Source organism: Pyxicephalus adspersus, chromosome 7 (assembly GCF_032062135.1).
Source record: "Pyxicephalus adspersus chromosome 7, UCB_Pads_2.0, whole genome shotgun sequence".
In the NCBI taxonomy this organism is placed as follows: Eukaryota; Metazoa; Chordata; class Amphibia; order Anura; family Pyxicephalidae; genus Pyxicephalus; species Pyxicephalus adspersus.
In genome coordinates this window covers 38,465,445-38,478,503 of record NC_092864.1, presented here as the reverse complement: position 1 = coordinate 38,478,503, position 13,059 = coordinate 38,465,445, and positions in this window count along the sequence as shown.

The window sequence follows — 13,059 nt, the reverse complement described above, 5'->3', positions numbered from 1 at the left end:
GTAGATACAGTAATTATAACTGGGATTCCCCAAGACATGAACATTATTTAAAGGGTTTTCCTTATGTAAGAAACGTTGAGAAAGGCTGCTCTAATGCACACTGAATAATGATCCTTCATATTACACAGGGTACAGCGCTGCTAAATCTGCTCAGATTGTCCATTCACAATCTCTTGTAAGTCATACATAATGTATGTTACAATGTATACTTACCATTTCATTTTTTTTATCTGTTGTTTTATAAAAGTTTTATAACAAGCAGAGAAAAGTAAGAAAATATTTACTGCAAATGTGGAACATTATTCATATATTTGGAAAACACAATAACAATATTTATTACTGATCATGATGAATGAGTTCACAATAAAAAATTGCATTGGATTGTGTAAATTGGTTTAATGGATATTACCTGTAGATGTCAGATGATTCTCGCCCGATACAAAGGATTGGACTAATCTTGGGTGAGAATCAGACATGTGTACAAAGGTTGCAAGACATTGTTCATGAATTCGTCTTGACAGATCCATGAATCTCCATAGAATAGAATGGTGTTGTGTATACAGTGCTCGTTTGTTCATGTGTCAGTGGAAACGATCAAAAGATTGTTTCTAGCATGAATAATTTAATATGTGTACGCTACATAAGGTAAGTAGTTAAAAAGAATTTAAGTATGGACACTCAAGGAGATGGGGAATACAGTAAAGAAAGGAAGGAGCGTTAAATTATACCATGATGTGTTAAACATCTTATGATGCTGATCTTCAGTAGGTATGCCCTAAGTATTTGGATTGTCCCAAAGTCAGGGATTTTAGACAAAATAGGGCCCTGAGCATTTCAGCTGTCTATTGCTGCTATTTTGTCAGTTTGGCCCCTGAGAAGGTGAGGACCTGGACAATTGTCCCCTTTGCCAAACTCTACACCCATCTCTGCCTGAAGAGCTCATGCTAGTTGTCCTATTGCTTGAATTAAAAGATGTGGGATCAAAAGACAACCATGTGGAGTCCCCTTGTTAGTTGAATTTAGATTGGACGGTTTCCTAATCACTTACTTATTGGTTGATATTACAAGGTCATAATTTTTTTAGAGCATCTGGAATGCAAATCTGTTGCAATATGGGATGTATACAGTAAATTTTGATTTCTTACAATCAAACACCTTATCAGTGTCAATGGATAGTAGACAAAGAGAATATTTACATTTGTTGGCATAATCTCTCAGGGTAATGGCTAAGGCTACATACACACATCAGATGATTCTTTGGCTAATTCTAAGTCTCGTCTCGGACGAGAATCAGACATGTGTACAGTGGCCATCCAACTTTGTTCATGGATCCGTCCTGGCGGGTCCACAACCAACGAAAGACGAGCGATCGCAATGGAAGTAAAGGGGAGTGCCCAGGGAGTGCTACTCGCTCGTTCTCCCGGCTCCCCTCCCCAAAGAACAGAACGTTGCTGTATGTACAGTTCTTGTTCATTCATCTTTCGGGTTTATAACATGCTTTCCTGTGGAAAACAAAACTGCATACCAGGACACACCACACAAGGCTGACTGTTTTGGAGATGCTCTGACCACATCCTCAGTAAGCCCAGTAAACATACAACACAACATGATTCCTCAATGTGAGAGCAGCAAGAAGTGTATAATAAACAACATAAAACCACATACAGACTATGCAATTATATACAAGCACCGACAATTGTTTTATTGTTTATATTTCTAAAAGGACAATGGTATTCCTGGTTAACAAGAGGACATCTTTGCAATCGGCTAAGAAAAATTGGTAATGTAACAGGATGACAAGGTATAAGTCTTAGGACAAGGATCATAGGTCAATGAACAAAACAATGGGGCATATGACTTCAAGGGTAAGTACAGTGCACTGTCAGATCCATTATTCAAAGCCCCTGAGATCAGAATATGAGTCCACATAGTTACCTTTATTCATGTAATGATAATAGCAAGGGAAGTCTTCTGGAGTCCCCCTGTCTTAAGGGCTCATGTCAGGTTGGGCGATGTGCAGGAGGTGAAGACAATGAAGTCTACATTCCTCCATCGAAGTCAGTACACCGTTAGTCTGGAAGAAAATGTTGGAAATGCGACTGGAAGGATCTCATACAGAGTACAGTAAATCAATATCCAGACATCTGTTTTGGATCTGTTGGCGAAAGTTGTCAAAGCCTTTGGGAGAGTAGGACGTGCTGGAGGATACGGAGAATAATTTGTAAAGAAAATCAGGCAAGAAGAACCTTTCAACAGACCATAGTTTTATTATTATTGCTGAGAATTCTGTGAATAGCCATCATCTTGCCTGGCACAGTACAACAGTACATATTACAACCAGTTTCACATAGAACAAGGGGAATACAGATAACAGAACAGCTAAGATTGTAAAGTGTACATGGAGGTGGAATAAATTGTATATGGACAACATTTGTGCAAACATAGGGGAACTGATCACCTAGTATATAATTCATAGACAGAGATATTCATATATAGCAGGAGTAGAAATACTAGAAGAGCGAGTCCTATGCTTTCCATTTTATAATATAAGGGTATAGGAGGTAGAGAACAAGAGGTAAAGGATGTGGGTAATCTGTACTAAAGGTGGAAACATCTATAATTGTACTTAAGGAAGATATGGTGGCATCATAGTAAATGGTTATAGCAGTCTGTCCCGCTCTTATTAATAAGGAGGTACTCTTGAAGTAACTTTCGGGTCTTCAGGGAACCCCCTGCTACAGGTACGATATCCACAGGTTACAGTATATTAATGTGGTGGTCAGTGGAAAGAATGCTTCCCACATTGCTGGCCAATAGGAAGAATATCACCCTTAGCCAAAATGATCATTGGTGTCACCTAAACTGACCTGAGATGCACAAATTGCCCCTAGGTACCTCTGGAGAAACCCGGGTTTAAAAACACTGGGTTAGAGCAACCCAGTTTAAAGAGGTAAGTTTTTAGGTTGTGTTTTAGGATAATAAGGTTGGGTAGTACTAAACAGATTGTAGGAGGTAATTACAGAGAAGAGAAACACGTGAAAAGTCCCGAATGCAAAAATGAGAAGGGGTGACTAGGGAAGATGACAGGAGTATGTTGTTAGTAGAGCAAAGGTTGCATTGGAGATGGTATTTGGAGATGAGTGCAACTAAATAGGGGGAAGCTAGACTGTAAAGCTTTACAAGTAAGGGCAATTTCAGACCTGCAGTGAGCTGCAATATTCTGTTTTGGTTTAAACCTCTCACATTAAAGTGAATGGGAGAAGTTGGGAACCATTTTTTTGCATGTGGCTGCAGATTATGGCGCAGTTCAAAAAAGCATCATGTCACTTTTGGACACACAGTTGTTCTTAGAAAATTTGCACTACAGCTGTTTGCAGAAATGGTTACCTGCAGTGCGTTTTGCCACTCTGCTGCTTTATGCCCAGGAGCTGCCCATTCCACACAGAGCCCAAAGAGATCATAAAGTGTATCCTTGGTATCCAATAGAGGAATCAACTGGGAGGGGCAGCATTAAAAAAATCCTGGATGAGTTGAGCAACTAAGCTGAGGGTGCACTGGAATGGAACCAGGCATTTCACAGCTAGACCACAGAAAAGGTATTGAAATAATCAAGTCAGGATCTAACGGGAGCATGAATAAGAAATTATTATTGTAAGAATAAGGAAGGAGTGAATGTGAGAGATGACAGCGATCACTGATAGGTCATATAGGTGAGCATGTCTATGGTAATGAGTATGAAGCCCATGGCATGGAATGCTATCAGCATTAACCAATAAACCAATAATCCTGGATTATAGAATTATCGATTTGTAGGTTTAGCAGTGTTGATATTACACTAGCTAGAATATTGTTTAATAGAAAAACATCTGGGTATGTTCATACTGAATTTCAGTTTTCAAGGTTCATCCTCCAGCCAAGATCCAATCTCTCTGGTACCTCATCCAGGTGCATTATTCTCTACCAATAAATTGGAAGAGTCAGTGGGATCCAAGTGGATCCAAGAGTTTTTATAAATACAGCTTATTTATACAGGGAAAGAAGAATATGCTCTCTTCTATTTTTCTAAATTAATAGATGAAAGGAGTATCCACAACAGAGATCTATGAACCTCAAAGTAAAGTGATCCTTTTGCCATAAAGTTAGACAGACTTGTTTGTAGAAATTAAATCTACAGAGGACATCAAGTGGTAGTGTGAGGTTTGGGTTTTCAGTTGCTGGGGGACTGTTCACAGTCAATTTCAAGGATCTTTGTACCAAGCCTCTTTAAAAGGCTCTTGAATATATTCACCATGATATGCTTAAACTGCTTAAATGCTTAAAATGTACACATATGCAATAATTGTCGTTGGAAAGGATCTTTCATGATCCTTTCCAACGACTAACGACTGCACAATGCATGAACGAGTGCTGTACATACAGCACCGTTCTGTTGTATGGAGAGGGGAGGGGGAGAACAACGGAGCGGCACCCCGCTGCACTCTCCCCCCTTTCACTTTCATTACAATCGTTCATTGTCCATCGTCCATGGATCCACCAGGAAGGTCGTTCGTCCGTGGATCCACCAGGAAGGTCGTTTGGACGATGGACAACGAGCGCTGTACACATGCAAGATTCTCGTCCGATATCGGCCCTGAGCTGATTATCGGACGCAAGCCATTGCACGTGTGTACGTAGCCTTGCCAGCCGAGTCATAGATTGATAGCCTCTGGTATTCACCCCAGGCGCATATTGTTTTGGCTATGAGGATCTTCTGTGTTATCTAGTTGCAATCAGAGAGCTAGGACATAAGTATGTTAAGTACTCGTGATATCCTGGAGTTGAGAAGAATAGCATTCAGGGAGGAGGAGGAAGTTTAATTGCCTTGCAGGCAATTGTTCGAGCTCTCCAGTCCTTCATTCAACTCTCCCATGTCATTCTTTTGTTAATCCTTTAGGTGAGCAACTTTTAAATCTCTTTTAGTAGTAGGTGAAGGAAAAAGCTTTTTAAATAACTCTAGTTTTGATCACAGTGGGCTTGGTTTATTAACGCTCTACAAGACCGAAGCAGACAGACTATTATGTGAAACCCTGGGTGATCCAGTAAACCTGGGAATGGATCTTATTTAGGATGGAATATTTGTTGGTGTTATAATTGCTGTACTCACTTGGGGATTCAACACTTTACCTGTCCTGGTGACCATTGGGAAAATCCAAAGTTTTAGACTTGCCAGGACAAGAGCTGATAACGAGTCTTCCTATGTGGATAAGGAGGTATATTAAAGCATTTCCCTTTGTTTTGCTGAGATTTTCTCCTATTTTGTATGTTGCATTTCCAGGACAGGAAGTGATACTGTATCTCTCCTAACCAGACACAGATGGCAAATTATAGCTTGACAGGGTTATAAATGTATATTTAAAGTGTTAATAACACTTACATGGTGTCAGACATTCTGATTGTCTTTCATTTTAAGGCCATGTATTGTCCACATGATTAAATTTAATATATAGTATATAATACTTTCTTCCCGTGGATGGTTATGTTGCCTTGCAGGGTCTTCCTGGAGACCTGAGCATGGCCACCTCTATGTGTATGCCCCTGATATATCACACACACAATGAGACAGTGCATTCAGAAGATGAATAATTTGTAATAAATCCTGATTCATCATTTTGTTTTATTTTATCATCTTCTTAGGTTAGGGAGAGGCTGACTGCAGAAATTGTTCTTAACTCTCCTGGCTAAGAAAAGTTTATACCATTTCTCCCGATATAACACAATAGAATATTTAGACTGCTTGTTGTCCGCTGTTGTAGAGCGTTTGTTACATTTTTTTTATGTAAACATAATTGGGTATTGTAGCCTGCAGTGACATGTCTGAATATTTGCAGCTAATATCTCACTTCACAATGTACATTATCTATAGGGTGGCACTGTGCGCTGAAATGGATTTTCACCCCCAAATCTAGGAATTCCCGGAAATGATAGTCATTTTAGGGTCCCCCATTGTTCGTTACCAATATTCTTTAGTGAAAGCATATCAGGGATATAAAGTACAGAAAATAAAAAAGGGGTATAATAGAAAATGCAAATAACAGAGAATAAACATCCACAGGATATTCAGCCAAAGAGTGGGAATGGCAGAGACATTTTACAATAGTAGTAATACACAATGCTAGGGACATCCCTACTTTTAGCAATATTTTGAACAATAACCCTTTACCAATGTGGGTGCACATTGGGTGTTCCTAGCATCCAGACATACTCAGTTGGGGGGGAGGGGGGTTGGGAACTGAAAGTCCATGGGTGAGCAGGAGGGTCATAATAGCTGGAGGAGGTAGAGAGGTAAGTAGCAAATAAGGAATAGGAGGATGAGAGAATGGAGAGGAATCTGTGCCTAAAGCATGCTTAACGCCTGTAGTACAAAAGCAGCCAAGGGTCCCACAATGTGCTCAAGGAGCTGTGAACCTACAAAGGTCTGGATGACTCAGGGTAATCCAGGGGTCCCACACTGCCAGGAATTTGTCATGCGTATCTGTCAAGATGATAGTTAGGTCTTCCTTGACCATGAAGGCATCCAGCCGACATTTTTCTTTTTATCTTTATCTCACCTCTGAGTAGCATCAGGGTCTTAATAAAAATAAAGCTTAGCTAAAGCTAAAACTTTGAAAGCTTAAACCCCCATCAGTTTTTAGGCGTACTTTGGCACACACCAGATGAATTTCGCCTGATTATTGCCTCAGAGCTGGTATCAGATGAGAATCTGGCGTGTGTACAGTGCTCGTCCAATATTGTTCATGGATCCATCCTGGCAGATCCACAAACGATGAACAACGAACGATCGCAATACAAGTATTTTACCAATTCAAAATAGTTATAGTGACACTAACTATTTCATCCAGCCTTTATATTAGTCTATTTAGTTTTTTAATATGCTAATGTAATGGTAATGTAGTTTAGAACAAAAACTCTTATTGGATTACCTGATTTTTTTATGGTCCACAAAGGGGGAGCTGGTGATGGGGGATGCCATTATTTATTACAATTTACTGCTCAAACCTGCTTGCAAAAATGGTTAACTTTGGGCCAAATCTGATCTATTCATTACAGGTGGTAGGAGAGTACAAGAATGTTGTGCGATTTTAGGCATTTTGTGGATTGTACAAGCAGTTTCAACTCCCAAAAAAACAAAATAAAAAAACAAAGAGGCTGCTAGGCTTTTTGCAGCCACTTGCAAACACCTGCACAGATATTTCCAAATACCTGTAAAGCCTAGCAGTGACAGTCTGGTATCGGTCCCAGATGTCTAGTGATTGACAGTAGACACCCCGGGGCAGTAAACATGCCAGTAAAATACGGCCAGTCTAAACATCTCCTCAGACTCATATTTATTTATTTTAGTGCCTGAAATTCGGCTTTAGCTATTGTGTCCTATTTAAGGATTTTTCCTAAATTTGATCTGCAAGATCAGCAAATATTTCTGCCTGCTAGCCACTGATCAACCACTCTTTTATTTGTTGCAATGATAGAAGCATATAGGAGGTAGTTAGTCAGAGGTTGGCAGGCGCTGTGCTGACCTGCAATCGCACACACAACTGCCTGTGATATTCAGCTGTAATGTAATTTGCAGCCTCACTGATCAGTAGCGAGGCAAGATTGGAGAAGAGAGCAGACAGAGCCATGCTTGATTTTATTGTACATTATATATGGGATATAGATCGGTACCCTATTACTGAAACCTACACTAAAGGTAGGTAGATGTAGCAAGCAAATGTTTCCTAAATAATGGGCAGCATGGTGGCTCAGAGGATAGCACTCTGGCCCTTGCAGCGCTAGGTTCCAGGTTCACATTATCTGCATGGAGTTTTCCCCTTGTTTGCATGGGTTTCCACCCACATTCCAGAAACATGCAGTTAGGTTAATTGGCTTCCCCAATAAAACTGACCTTAGACTGTATTAAAGACATATGACTATGGTAGGGACATTAGGTTGAGAGCCCCTTTGAGGGACAGGTAGTGACATGACTATGGACTTTGTACTGTGCTGTGTAATATGTTGGTGCAATATAAATACTGTGTAAAAATAATAAAATGCACCCCACTAAAGTATGTGAATGTCAAGATTTAAATATATTTATAGCTCACTATTTATCTGGATTACCTGATTGCTTGGACGCTTGATTTTCTCTACAGGTAACCTCTCCTATTTAATTTTTCATCATATGTTTAGTTTGATTTGCCATAATTTGTGACAGATTGAGAGGTCAGAAGAGGGTAAAGGGTGCCAAAATAACTAAAGCAAGTATAAAGCATAGGAGTCTTGTTAGATCTCTGTAGATCTTTCTAATAACCCCTGTCTACGTGAGTGTACAGTGTGGAGAGTTCCGAGTGCTCCAGTGACCCATCTGCCAGAAAAGCTACCTATAGGCATATATGAAGAATATGAAAACCCAATCGCTAAAATCTCCTATAAGCTTTGATGTATTTTTACATAAATTTTTAATATTTTTTATATCTGTAGCTTTCAGTAAAGCAATACCTGATGATCCTGCCTTGAAGATCCCTATTCAGGTACCTTGGTATAGGGTGACTGACAATGTTCTGTCCGTGTCTATTATTATACAGTAAATATAAAGTGCCAACATAATAAGCAGTGCTGTACATTAAAAAGAAAGTAATTTGCAATTTGTTAGCAAACGTGTTCAATCCTGGACCAGACCCATTCCAGTTTTTTTTTTTGGATCACCCAGGTTCACTGATGAAAGTGTATCTTCTCCAGTCTCCAAGAACTTTAATTATTAGGCCCATTATGTAAGCATAATTCACTGTTGTCAGCTTGTAATAATACCATGTAGTAATCAATGGAGTGCATGCATTTGGAGAGACGGTAAAGGAGATCAACAGAAGCAGTGCTGGAGAATCTTCTTTTGTGATCTGGGATTCTCATCAATGCCAGGATCACGCTGGAAGGCTTCTGATATCACCATCGCCTTGTTATGGCGAACATAAGCCGGCATGTATGGTAATATTTTTGTTACCATTTTAACATGGTGGGTCAAGTGAATCAGAGTCTACCCAATAAGCAGTTCTTGCATTTTGATTACAATTTTAATTATATCTGCACAATAGGTAAAGGCAGAATTTTCTGTTGTCTGTTTACACATTGCATTTTTTCCTTCTGGTTCCCTGTGAACATAATCTACTCCAGAGAACTGGCTGTACTAGGAAATATCTATGTACACAAACTGGAAGAATGGCTTTCTGTTGGGCTCCAGCTCAGCTTATGATGAATATCTCCAAGCTATTTCCTTGTGTCACACAGAAAGCGAAAGTGCCATGTGCAGACGAATCTCTAAAAGGAATTACAATTCCGCACAAAGGTCACCTCTCCCGAGGCCGTTTTTTCACTGGGGCTCCCCAGTTCATTGAGGTGGAAATAAGCTTGTGATGGGCCCAATGCAGCAGAGAATAGAATCTAAATGTTAATGGGACCCCTTGGGGGCTTTGTGTTAATACAGGTGAAGGGAAAAAAAAACCATAGTGGAGAAAAGATTGATTCTGGTTCATGAAAATGAATAGAACTGATTACTGAACATTGGGATGTATGTGTCACAATGCTTTATAGAGAGATATGTGACAAATACATTCACCTTCCTAAAACAGATGGATTCACATATTGCTTGTACCATCAATTCACAAAACATATTTATTGCCCATTTCAGGATGACGGGGGAGGGATCATTCACTTATATTCTTGCAGCCAACTGTGCACGGAGAACTACTAGCGTATAGCACAGATACAGCCTAAATGTCATGTAAGCAATGGAGACATGATATATCATCCATTGCTGAGAGTAAACAAGCTCTAGAACTGGATGTAAACCCTGCCTGGATGACATTTAGCTGCTAAAGAGCTGCATGTCATAATCAATTGCTGTGTTTGTTCCCGAGAATCCCTATTTCACCTTTTTTCATGCTTTAAGCATTAGTTTGATTCTATATTATTCTAACATGTCCATATTGGATACAATGTAATATGCCCATGCTGCACTTTGGTTGTGATGCTGATTTTATATATGTACCAATAACCAATTAACATATTTTGCATGTTTTTGGAGATGTGGGGAAAATCAGAGTACAGAGTACATAAAGAAAACACATGCAAACAAATATCCTGACCAGAATTTGAATTTACGAACCAGGACCGAAAAGGGGCAAATTCTAGCCACTGAAGTATTCGCGTCACCCTTCCATGCTTTATTTATCCTCAGTGCAGTTTATATCCTGCAATCCCTTTTCAGCCACTTCATGTCTATATGCATGTCCAGTGATAGTTGCATGGGCTTTCTTAGGGTAGGTTTTTAGATGGTGATCACAGTAGAACATGCCTATGTAATGTAAGCTGAAACTGCCATCAATTATGTCCTTCTGAAACCCCTGTGACAAAATGGCAATGCAGCTGGGTGACGGGGACAGAATGTTGTCACTCTATAAACCAGAGTGCCTTAACAAGGACCTTTGTGGATGCATTAACACATATTATTTTAATGAAAGCTGCATATTTAAAAATCCTCACAATGTTGTTTGAATAAAGAGTGCACTCATATATTGAAGCTTATATGAGACTAGCAAAATTGTGCATAGAGAGGTGCTTGGATGCTGTGGTGGTCAGGGGAGAAGTGAGATGCAGGAAAGTGATGGTTGGGGGAGAGGTTTGTAGGAGTGGTGGTAGTCCACGGGAGAAGTGTGTGGGTGCAGTGATGGTCAGGGGAGAAGTGTGTGGGTGCAATGATGATCAGAGGAGAAATTTATAGGTGCAGTTATGATCAGGGAGAGGTGTGTGGGTGCAGTGATGGTTGGGGGAGAAGTGTGTGGATTCAATGATGGTCAGGGGAGAAGTGTGTGGGTGCAATGATGGTCGGGGGAAAAGTTTGTGGGTGCAGTGATGGTCGGGGGAGAAGTTTGTGGGTGCAGTGATGGTCGGGGGAGAAGTTTGTGGGTGCAGTGATGGTCGGGGGAGAAGTGTGTGGGTGCAGTGATGGTCAGGTGAGAAGTGTGTGGGTGCAGTGATGGTCAGGGAAGAAGTGTGTAGGTGCAGTGATAGCCAACGGGAAAGTGTACATGTGCAGTGATGGTCAGGGGAGATAAGCAGTGTGGGTGGGTGCAATGATGGTCAGTGGTAATGGGTATAGGTGCAGTGGTGTTCAGTGGAGAAATGTGGGTGTAGCAGCAGTTCATGGTAATATTTGTGGGTGCAATGGCATTTTTGGAAGATGTTTACGGGTGCAGTGATGGTCAGTGAAGCAGTATGTGGATGCAGCAGCAGTGGAGGATGAAGTGAAATTCATGGTAATGGTTTTCAACCATCTGATGAATGACTATGGGGGTGAAATGAACTGTAGCTACTTCCTGTAATTAGACAGCCAGGGAGCAGCAGAAAATTGATAAGGTCATCCCCGTCAAAAAGCAAAAATGCTGAGATCACACATTTAAAACATTCAAGCACAGCCTATTCACCTGCACACAGCATGCTCAGTAATACATATAATGACTCTGAGAGATAATTAGTAGTTTCATAAGTGCTGGGAAAAATGTTTTTTTTTTTTTTAAATTCTGATCATGAATCAGACATAAGAATGAGGTTATACATCTACCCGTACACATTGCAATATTTCCGAATGATTATTAATTATCTATATAGAAAAAATGGGAATTTGTTACAGACAACCCATTGATACAATTGATTAGACAATTGTTTAATTATATTTTTCATCAATACTTGGGCAGAACAATTAACAAGAAATGGAATCAGGTGGGGGGTGTTATTTTTGGCACTGGTTACTCATCATACTTAAACGGAACCCACTGTTTCGTGTTAATATTGATTATTTTAGTTCAGTACAATAGTAAAACTGATTGTAATTCAGATCAGTGTTTGAACAAGTGGATGATACATCAAATACTTGCACAGATCCATTTCAATTTTTTATTACACAGTATTTATATAACAATACCATATTACGCAGCGCTGTACAAAGTCCATAGTCATCTCACTAGCTGACCCTAAAGGGCTCACAATGTAATGTCTCTACCATAGTCATATCATTATTACAGTCTAAGGTCAATTTTCGGGGAAGCCAATTAACATAACTGCATGTTTTTGGGATGTGGAAGGGAACCAGAGTACCCAGCGAAAATCTATGTAAACACAGGGATAACCTGCAGACTCCATGCAGATAGTGTCCTAGCCAAGATTCAAACCTGGAACCTAGCACTGCAAAAGCCAGAGTGCTGACCTCCGAGCCACCGTGCTGCCTAGAGCTGCTACTTTTACTATTTATAAATTGATTATAATATTGATAAAAAATAACTTAAAGACATACAATATATGCTTAGCACTGGTCCTTGTTATGATATTTTATCCGTTTAATATAATTTAGTTTTTGAAAAAAAAATGCACTTTAGGAAAATCCTTTCTTCTAATAAGTCCAAAGAATTAACACAAGTTTGCAGGTATATCTAATATTTGCTGTTAATTGGCCCATTGGGGACTCAGCTTGTCCATATTTTTGTTTTGTAAGTCCATATACAAGACACATTGGTGATCGATCATTCGTGCTCATTTCCTGTGACAGATGAATAAAAGAGCTCTGTACACACAGCACCTTTTATATGGAGAGGGAGGAAGAGCAGGCGGCTGCTGTGTTCTCCTCCAATGAAATGCAGTGTTTATTCACGATCATTTGTTATTTGATCATCCAGGATGGTGTTGGAGGAACACTGTACATAGCAAAATATATGCGATGAAAGACATCAATTTTAACTGGGACTTTTAAAGCTGGTACCATCAATATATTACAAAAATAACAAAATTTTATTAAGAATAAACATTAAAAGCAAACATCATTTCAAATACATAAAACACAATTAAATTGTGGGTGTATATAATAACCTCTCCTTACAGAATGCCCCCAAAGGGTTTAAATTCTGAATTAATTCTCAACACGTTTCCCATATAAAATCTGCTTCTTCAGGAGGAAGAAGAGGAGAAGTCTAATGTTTGTACTTCCAGAAGCCCTCTTAT